Here is a 9,624-nt window from a genome sequence, read left to right on the forward strand (position 1 = left end):
CATTTGAAACATGCGGATCACTGGTGCAAGAGATACATATATATTTCTATTTCATTTTCTATTTGTCTAAGAAATTTACTACTCGATGAAATCGTACAAATTCGTTCCGTACTTCGCAGAATTATTATTATTATAGATTTTTACTACTGAAAACCGGGCGATAAAATTAATTATTGATACGATATTATATCGCATAACGGTATTGATAAGTTGACTTATTTGTATACCACTCCATTTATCTTTTAAAAGCAATTGAAATAAATTTGTAGCTGAGCCACACATTTTCCACGCAGATGTCACGTTTAATTTCAGGGTTGATAAAAATCATGTGTTTAAATGTGTTTCAAACATATTTATTTTAACATATTTTAAACATGTTTTTTTTATAATACAATTTAAAGCATGTATGAAGCATTAAAAATATGTTTGAAAAAAAAAAACACAATGGTTTATTCTTGAAAAAAAAAAACATTATCTCTTATCAACTCTGTTCAATTTACATTTGACTTTATAAAGACCCTATGATCGATTCTCAAGATGTGAGCAGTAAGTGATCAGTTGGTACAAAACAATCCGGTTTATTAATTTAGACAAATGCAATTATGATTATTATCCTTTGATCGATATTTAAGTACACGAGACTCCATTTTGAAGAAAATGTCGCGGAAATCCCTACGCTTGCTATATTTGGCGTTCCGAGTCATCCTGTAGTCACGCGAGTCTAAAATTTTACTGCGATGTGTACCGCTATTGCTTTAAACTTGGACGCACATTCTCTCGTTGCGATACATAAGCGCACCAAGTATTTACGAGCATTCCTTCCCATGATTAAAGCTTTTATTTCTCTCGAAAGAGATTAAAATTCCTTATATCGCATTTGAAAAAGAAATTGAAAAGGGAAGAAAATTGCGCTTTGAAGCTCGTAGGTTCAATAGAATCCGGTCTTTCAAGTTATGTGTACTCATAACTGTACTTTACATTTCAGCTCGAACCGAATGTACCGAATGTACTATAGAACAAGAGATTCGTCCAATTGAAGTGGGAAAGTATGAGGTCTAGAGATTCCATCGTGTATACCCCAGTATCCCTTGGACCCGACACTGACGACGAGGAGACATTGGTCAACGAAGAAGTCTACAAAAATGGTGATTATTAAAAAAATCTATAAATGCTTATATTATATAGAAAGTTTCCAACGTCTTGTAGTTTTTGTCTACGATGTACTTTGTTCGTTGTTTAATGAATAGAAACATATAATTGGTATAAACGTATCAGTGAACAGCAAGATTTGAATTATTACGGTCAGAATTTCCATAATTCGCGTTATCTTGAAAAGAGCGAATATTGATGAAACTTGACAACGATAATCAATATTACACATAATATTTAAATAATTCTTAATTAATTAATTAATTAATAAAAATATGTGCCTTAATTAAGAAAGGAAGGGGGAATGATGTGTATGTATAAATATTACTGACCAAGTCAAGCGGAATGTAATTGGAAATCGAGGATATCCGAATATATGCGACAGTCTGAGTCAGCGCACCTACGCGCGCTACTTCCGAATTTGAACTCAAAGGGATCGTAATACACGTAGGTATTGCACACGTAGGTGTACGATGTACACGTAACTCTGAACGGATCCTCGTCCAATTCCGTTTTTGGAAATGCAATACTTTCGTACATATATACATACAAAAGTATTTTTATTATTTTATTAAATATTGATGTATATACATATATCAATATGTAATAATAATAATTTTAATAACATCCAATAATAAGAGTTATTTTAAACAAGAGGATACGTATAGCAAACGTATGCCACGCACGTACCAAGAGCGCATATAAAACAACGAGGTCATATCTTTCCTCATGAGATTCTCGATCTTAGACACGTACGATACCTCGGCGAAAAGAAGATTACGAATCGGTAAATCAAATACCGTACATAATCGTAATTAAAATTAATTACTTGACGAAAATTCAAATGATCGTCATTTTTTTACAGTTTTTTCATTTTTGTCAATTATCCCAATTATCAAATTAAAATGAATGGTTCAAGGTGTTTTCGTATGTCTAGCTTGTCTATACGCATATTTTAATATTTAGGTATACCTATAATTTAAAAAGGGGGAAGAAAGAAAGAAGCAGAGAGTCATGGTGGTCAAGTATGATGTTGATACCGAGCCGATCAATTGTGATACGTATTGTTACACATATCTAATTATCAAGGTTGGTAACGCGTTACTTGTAACGCCGTTACTTTGTTGATCGTTACCTTGTTATAATAACAATTTGATAATGACATTGTGAATTTTTTATCATGGTAATGCTAACATCAGAGTTAGAAAAGTCAATCGTTACTTGTAATGGATTGAAAAAGTCATTCGTTACTGAAAAAAATAACTCCTAATTTGTAACGCGTTACTTTTTAGTAACGAGTAACGTTACACTGAAAAAAAGATTGGCTGCTGCAGCAAATTAGATGGTAAAATATGGCATAGCATTTTTAATTGGTTGCAGCAGTCAATTTTTGGTTGCGTTAGTCTATCGAAATCCTATACTGACATTGCAGATAGGCTAACGCAACCAAAAATTGGCTGCTGTAGCCAATTAAAAATACTATGCCATATTTTACCATCTAATTTGCTGCAGCAGCCAATCTTTTTTTCAGTGTATATCATAAAAAATTGCAACATTGTCATCAAATTGTTTACTATAAAAAGTAACGACAAAGTAACTGAAAAGTAACGTTTACCAACCCTGCTAATTATAGCAATTATAGTACAAGAAAATGAACACACACACATACATGAGACATTTCGTAGATGTATATATACGTACATTTATTTCGTGCACGAGTGCACGTAAAATGATAGTCGAGCTTATCTTCTCTTTTTAATAAACAAATTATCGATCGTAACATATATGCTTTCTCTGTAACATCTTCATGTAGGAATAAGAACGAGACTCGTAATTTTTAAAACGTCTCATTGTATCCTATAATAGATATTATTAATCTCTAGAGAGTTGAAAAAATTTATCATCACTCTTCTAATTATCATCTTGTAATACAACATTATGTTTTAACTCAACTAAAATTCTACGAGAAGTCTTTGAGGATTTAACGTATCGTCGATCTCGGACTATTCGACGAGACAGGAAATGGACAGATAAGCGAATAATTGCCGGGAGAGGAGGGAAGAGCGATAGAACGTAGGGAGATTGGGAGAACTCCCCTCGAGACAATAATCACAAAGTAAGACGTAAGACTATGGTCGAGCTACAATGCGTACACACATCACGTATGTATTTCTGAGAGCGAACATGAGCACGTGCACGCGCGCATGGCTATCTACGAGCCTCGTACTCGCCCCGACGCGATGTGGTTTCATGATTCAAGTGTATCAGACTTTGAATGAAAGAAGGATACGAGCGAATGAATGAACTTTCTGGAGAGCAGACAAGAGTGTCGCGACGTGCGTAGGCGAGAGCGAACGCATTGCCTCCGTGTATCTCCGTGTCTGCCTCTGGAGTAACTTGAACTTAAACGTGCCATTTTGGTAAGCTAAATGCTAGGAGATATTTTGACACTTTTTTGTTTTATTAAAAAAATAACACGTTGCACTCTAACATTATTTCCAAAATATACATATATCGACGAAGTACATGGTGATTAAATAATAATAATTTATACACGGAGAGAATTTTTTCTTAGAATTTACCTTGAAAGTATGACAGTCGTGGGACAACGTTGTATTTCGAAGAATTTTAATATAAATCTCTCTCATTCATTAATAAAATTACAATAAAGTATAAAATAAATTTGACCAATTTTACTGAAGTGCATGGTAAAAATCTTTAAAATATTGTATTGCACAACTATCATATTTTCGGAGTAAATTTTAAAAGAAAATTCTCTCCATAAACGTGAAATTCTTTTGATCTAATCTAGTTACAAACGTGTGAAAACAATTGTCGCTTCGTTTTACTATCATGGGCACATATTTATAAGAGGTAGTTTAAGGAAATTTCCAAATTTATTAATATTAGATATGTGGTGAACAATGTTTTGGATGCGAATCGCAAAGAGCATCAACATTTACGTTACAACTACGTAAGGAACCAGAGTAAAGAAAAGTGTCATCGTGTTGATCGCATGTTTACGTTGTACAATTTACGTATGAAGTCTAATACGCATTTGATTGCAAATAATGTAATAATTCAGTGAAAAATAACGCATCCCTACTACTCGTTCGTTCTACACACACGCAAAATTACGCTCACATATAATACAGGTACGTACAATTTGCGTGTAAGTGCTACGTGGGCGAACAAGATATCCTGCGTTATCATTTCATCGATTCTATCATGGTACATGAGAGGATTCTCGAGCTGATCTATGTACCTCGCATCGCACTAATGTTACAGGACACTGACACGGAAAACTCTATGATAGCGGAAGTAGGAATTTCTTACGAAGCTCTTTTACCTTTACTCGCTCGTAGTTATTTTCAACTTCGTGAGTTGGATTGAACTGAACAATTTTAAAAAATTGATGTGTTGATTCTAGAACGCCTAGCTTCCATTCATGTGTGATACAAAGGTTTATGAATAATTCTTTCTCTCTCTCTCTCTCTCTCTCTCTCTCTCCGAGAATTTTTCTTCTCTAAGCTTTACCTTCTTTGACAAATCTTTCTCAGTTTGATTTCTATCGTCTACCGATCCTAAGCTCTTAGAAGTCTTAGAACCAATTCGACGAACAGCCCGCGGGAGAACAAGAATTCGAGCGAGAGGGTTCTCGAATTTAATATGAGCTATTCAGGTTCCTACGTCTACCTGTAAAATGACGTAGTTCAGAGAATTTTTTCGTTCCTCTTCTATGATTAACCTTCTTTTAAAGAGGGAGAAATTACTTCGTTCTTAGACCACGAGTCTGGAATGCGAAGAATTCGACATATTCTCTGACATACTCGAGAACCGAGAAAATCAGAGCCTATATAAATGTATTTTCTTAAAAATTTAAAATTCTGTAAGAACTCTCAAAGAAAAATTTCTGTAACAAGAAATTCTCATTTCTTTATTAAAGCACTGCCTATTAAAAGTTTTTTTGAGACTCTGTCGCGACGAGTGCTATACATATATATATTATTGATTGATATTTTGCTATTTCAAGATTGTCTTAAGTTAACGGCGAATTCAGTAATGCCTTAATGCTAAGTAATGTCTAATAAATTGCTAATACTGCTCTGTGATTGACTTGTGACATCTTAAGACTGTACTTAAGACAGTCTCAAATAAGAATCGACTATGAATATCGGTCGACGCGATAGCATTTCAAGTATAATAATTTAGAGACTATGGTAGTAAACAACGTAAAAATGAAAACGTGAAATTCTCAACGACTAGTCTATAATTTTCGCGGGAATTGCATTATTGCGTGGTAATGTAAAATCCACAAAGCGTTGTTGACGCGAAAGTTGGTATAAATTTAAACTGTTTAACGTGGTAATTCATGCAATTGCGAAAATCAAAACTTTAATAATTTCCGAACAGCAGATTTGTCTGAACCTGAAGATATGTATTGTGATAGAAATTGTAATATAAATATTGTATAATATAAACATTATAGAGATTGTAATATAAAACATAATATAAACTTTACTAAATAAGTTCCTTAAGATATTCATAACTAACCAATATAATGAAATATGAAGAAACGTACTTAAATACATATATTAAATCTGTCGCAAATTTCTGTTGACGTTAAAAGTATTAAGATAGATTTATAATTAAATATATGAGAAATATAAAAGATTAAGGTCGAAGTTACGACTTAGAAAAACGGATAGTTTTTAATTAATCTACATCGCAAAATTTAAATATTACAAAACACTGAAACTAATAATGAAATATATATGTCAATAACACATGCCAATGACAAAGTGACAATTAAAAATTATAATTTTTTAGTAATAGTTATTACGTGATTTGCCACGATATTCCGTGATTAACCATGGCATTCCACTTTCACATTTATTATCGTCGTCACGATAAAAATATGGCAAACACTGTCAATACAGGAGAAATCTCGTGATTGCAGCTAAGACGTTTATTAGTAAGCTCTATAAACAGGCGACCGATTTAATGCACCTGTTCGTTTCGTGGTTTATTCGTAGCTGCGGTTTATAAACTTTCAAGAGATGATGGCATAACGGAGATAAATGTTGACGGTGATTACGTTTCCTCTTCTTTCCATTGACTAACAATATTTTTATATATTCGTCTTTTCACATATCTGTATTGTCAATGGTATACGATAATAGTTGATTATTATCGTCGGGATTACACACATATTCGTCCCCAATCTTTTAAAAATAGCAAATGTTGCGAATATCGGAGATTTAAACTTATTTCATCACCGAAAAAGAAATGTTTAATTTTAAAATATTAAAATGTTTTGTTTTTGTCTCCATTTTTTAAACACAATTAAAGATGTTTTAGTTTTAAACTTTTTTTATAAATAAAACACTATGTGTTTGGATTTAAAATACATAGTGTTTTCAATCCGAATACGTAGTGTTTTGTTTATTGAAAAAATTTAAAACCAAAGCATCTTTAAAAAATAGAGACAAGAACACACAAAACGTTTTAATATCTTAAAATTAAACATTTCTTTTTTGAGTGATATCTCTCTCTCTCTTTCTCTTTCGCTTAATCGTCGTGATTATTATTAAATCCGCAATTATGATTAAGCCGCACGTTTTCATCAGTCTTACAGGAAATTCAGTCGTGGGCGAGTAATCTTGTCACATCGTCTCCTATCGTGACGATTAATGGAACGATTTAACATTTGACGTTGCCTACGCAACCAATTGTACCTATGATACGCCGGTCAAGCTCCAACTCGAATAACGCGAATAATTTTCGGTCTCGTAAAATGCTGTCCGACATCATGCGTTGGTCGTTCTACATGTTATATTGTCACGAATAAACACAGAAATTATTGTTATAAACGTTGAAGATTGATTATTAAAATGCAGTATTTTGCAGGATTGATTTCTTTAGCGTTTTGTAAGGAAAGCTGAAAAATAAAGTCTCTCTAAATAGCTTTTTTACCTTAAGTATTATTTTTTCTGTATTTTATCATATGTATAAATTAAGTAAAATAAAGTATATGTATACATATATACATATATATATATATTTATATGAATGTATTATATTATATAAAATATATATATATGTATATATAAAATTACTCATAAAAAATGGAGTTACTACATTTTATCATCGAAACATCGAATGTGAAGTTGATATTTCCTGAGAGTGCTGCAAGATGCACCGAACGCGTGTTATATATTATACAGTGCGACGCAACGGTTCTTTTTGCTCGAGACTGAACCTTGCGTCGAGATCCGTATAAGGTCCGTTTTACAGCACACTTGCCGAGGTACGGAATCTCCTATGCTTCATCACGATACATATAGGCTCACGGTATCATTACGGCGAGATCGGCTACAAAAATTTTTATCGCATTGTGCGAAACTTTAAATTTTAAATTAATATCTAAAAATTAATAGACAATCCATATTTGATCTATAAATGAACAAAATTTCTGTCTCTTCCTCTTCGTTCTACAAATATATAGCTTACAGAAATCGCTTTTAAATAACCGATTTAATTGAATTAATTTTATTTTAAATAGTTGTGAGTGAAATATACTCGTCTTGTAATAACGTTGTGACTATGCGATATCACGTCTCTGCGCTTGGAGGCAGAAGCGAAACGAGCGGAGCGTGACGTCGCGTCGGTGAGGCAAAATCGTCGTTGTCGTTGTTGTTTTTAATGATGAGTCTGTCGAGCGAGGTGCCCGTTTAATTACCAATACTCGTTTCAACATGGGCTCTGCTTGCTTGGATCGCATCACTATGGTCCCGATCCTGGCCCCGGTCCGCCCACCCGTATCCGCTGCCCTAGCCTACGTAGAAAGGTGCAACAATGTACATCTGTACGGTTTGCACGTTTACTTCCATCGACGACGCAAAATCAACTGCATTGCTAATTCGCTAATTTGCTAATACGCGGCTACATTTTCCCGAGCCTTTGAATGAAAGTATTCATGTAACTAATACGTTCCGTACAGTTAGGAAAAAAATGATGTCTCGAGTATCGCACCAAAGACGAAATTTTACAATAAAACAATGTAACTTATATTTTTATACGATTGTAATGTGATAATTTGGTCACTCCAGTATCCCCTTAATTTTGTTTAAAAAATGGTGACTAGAACAAAACATTTTAATACCTTAAAATTAAACACTTCTTTTTTGAGTAGTCATATCGCATCACCAGTCACATTTATCTGTCCGATACCGTCTTTCAATTTACACAAACAAGAAGTGTAAATGACATTAAAAAATGTAAAAATGTTGACTATTTTCATTTTTAGAAAAATACGAGTGAAAGAGTGAAGAACAATATTTCATATCATATATATTTTTGCCGTTCAAGGAAATCTCGAGAAAAACTAGCGTCCGATCAAATCGATCTTCCCCTATATCGATATAATAATAAACCGATTTGTGAAAAGAATCCATTGATCAGGAAGCGACATGATCGCGCGGGATTTACCACTTGACATCGTCGGCTGAATCGAAGATGGAACAAAAAAACAGAATGAGTGCACATCGGCTTTCTCGACGTATCCTTTCTCTTTTTCGTTATGATCGTCGAAGCTGTTCAATATTGTCCCGGGATTTCTATGGATTCCCGATAACCTTCCGACGCGACGTAAAGGAGAAAAAATGTACGGTAGTACGCACATAAAGATCGTATATTAGGCTGGGATGTGAAAGTAGAAAGTAATGTTTCGCGAATACAAACGCTAAATGCGATCCTAGAGAGCGCGGAGGCACTTATGTCGCACAAGGAAGCTCGTTGGCTCGTTGAATATCCTTTCTCATTCGCTGTACGTATCCAATGCGATCATTTATAAACGTGAGCGTTTGTAAAAATTATTATGATACTCATGAAAGATAATTTTATTCTCTTATTGCTAGATACGTTCTTATGTATCTTACATTATCAAATTTAGTAAAGTGTATAGAGTAATAGACTATGAGATGAGAGACATATGATGTTTTCCAATATCACTCGTAATTATCCAATGGTCGCTTTCGCTTTACTTATTTCTTTTTCAAAAATATTTTTCGCAGAGTAAATTTTGACACGTGACAAGTTTAATGACATCGCGATTAACAGAACAACACGTTTTATAGCATCTAGAAAATCAGAAAGTGCACTAAAAAAAATATAGTTAATTTTAACAAATATTTAATTCAATATTGCCAACTAAATATTTATTAAATATAAAGATATATTTATTTGATACAAGAAACATTAATTTGATTTAACAATCTTTTTACTGAACACATATTTATTTACTGTAAGTAAAGTTTAGTTGGCAGTATTGAACTAAATATTTATTAAAATATTGACTATATTTTTTTTTCAGTGTGGTAATTTCTATGGTAAGCACTAGAGACTCTGTAATTAGAGAGTCTGGCCAAGCGATTTTGTCAAAATCCTGCGAGAGAAAAGATCTATATACTATCT

Source organism: Mycetomoellerius zeteki, unplaced genomic scaffold (assembly GCF_001594055.1).
Source record: "Mycetomoellerius zeteki isolate Tzet28-1 unplaced genomic scaffold, Tzet1.0 scaffold470, whole genome shotgun sequence".
In the NCBI taxonomy this organism is placed as follows: domain Eukaryota; kingdom Metazoa; phylum Arthropoda; class Insecta; order Hymenoptera; family Formicidae; genus Mycetomoellerius; species Mycetomoellerius zeteki.